The 1,633-nt window shown below is 44.9% G+C and overlaps 1 pseudogene; it reads right to left on the minus strand.

Annotated features, from left to right (window-relative positions):
* Positions 1 to 1,274: 1,274 nt before the first annotated feature.
* Positions 1,275 to 1,361, minus strand: LOC139323784 (U2 spliceosomal RNA; annotated as a pseudogene).
* Between the last annotated feature and the right edge of the window lie 272 nt (positions 1,362 to 1,633).

Here is a 1,633-nt window from a genome sequence, read left to right on the forward strand (position 1 = left end):
CATTTTACTGAATAGGTGCCAACGGCTTCTATTTTGCTTCTTTATCTCAAAGGTAGATGGAGAAGAAACGTCAAGAAGGAACGGAGGGAGAGATCTGGGTTGAGGGATAGACTCAAGATCATGTGAAATATTACTAGTGATTTACAAAGCCTTAGTAAGACTACACTTGGAATGCTGCATTCAATTTTGGTCACTGTATTATTAAAAAAAAGCAGTTGAGACTCTAGAAAGAGTGCAGAGAAGAGCAACAAAGATGATTAGGGGACTGGAGCAGTAGTGAAATCCAATTTTTTTTTTACTACCAGTACTGTGGGCGTGGCTTGGTGGGCGTGGCAGGGGAAGGTTACTGTAAAATCTCCATTCCCACATCCTTCTTTCTCATTCACTGAGCTAGAGGGTTTTATGCAGACCCTGTCAGCACAATTGTTGTGGCCCCGCCCTCTGAGCCTGTCCCATCGGAGGAAGAAAGCTCCGAGCATGAGGAAGAGGAGTCAGCCAGGCCTCCCTCTCCAGGCCCCTCCCCTCTGGCATTGTCTCAAGTGCCGGCCGAGGGAGAGGAGACAGCTGATTCGAATCAAAGTGATAATGAAACATCATTCCTGGACGCACGCCTCCGAAGGCGTGATAAACGTTTGCAGCAGCTTGGGAGGCGTGCTAGGGATTAGAACTGAGTCACTGGACCACACCCCAGAGACCACACCCCAGAGACTATATAATAGAGGGTAGTGGTCAAAGGATCCTTGTGATGAACAAAGCAAAACTTTGGACAGTCACTAAAGCCTCGTCCGGAACTGCTGGGAGGAATATTATTTCTGTTTGGACTTTCTTGAACGTTCGTATCTTATCTGTCTGTTTGTGAAAATAAAGTCCCTTGGCAGACGGTGTGTCTATCGCTGCCAAGAGGGAGATAAGAACTGGGTGTGTTCCAAAGTGTTTCCTTAACCCTCGGCTGGCTGTGTGTGTGTGTGTGGGGACGGGGACAGATCAACAATATCAAAGCACAGGAAACACAGTTATTATCACTTCTTCTAATGGAGGGGAGCTAAACATTTCAAGGGGGGAAAAAGCTCATAATCGCTCCTCCCTTCGCAGGCCTCTGTCCATCCCAGGAAGTTGCAGATCCCATCCCCATTCATCTCTGTAGCTTGGATGTCAGGAAAACACAACAGAGGAAAGGAAACAGGAAACCTGCTAGTTGCAAAAAGAACAGATCCTCCTCCAAAGGGGAGCCTTAAGAGGGAAGATAGGCGATTAAATGATGCCGTGCGATCATCAGAGGCTTTTTTTTTTTTTTTACTTTTAAAAGCATTTTTCAACAACAGATACTACACCTGATCTTAGCCAAAAGGCAGAGAAGCCTTTGTTGACCACAGCAAGGTTAATGATTTCTAGGAACTGGAAGACACGAGGTGATTATTGTTTGGAAGAATGATATAAGGAAGTATGGGATATTGCCATAAATGATAAACTGACTTGTAATATTAAAGTAAGGAGGGGCATAATGAAAGTAAATGAATTCAATGGAATCTGGAAACAGTTCCTAATATATATTCCTACCATCTGGAACGGGCTTCCCCTGGAGTTACGAAACATCCAAGACTTACGCATATTCCGCCGTGCCCTGAAAACATTT

Source organism: Pituophis catenifer, unplaced genomic scaffold, assembly GCF_029215685.1.
Source record: "Pituophis catenifer annectens isolate HBS135680 unplaced genomic scaffold, rPitCat1.0.hap2 SCAF_13, whole genome shotgun sequence".
Classification (NCBI taxonomy): domain Eukaryota; kingdom Metazoa; phylum Chordata; class Lepidosauria; order Squamata; family Colubridae; genus Pituophis; species Pituophis catenifer.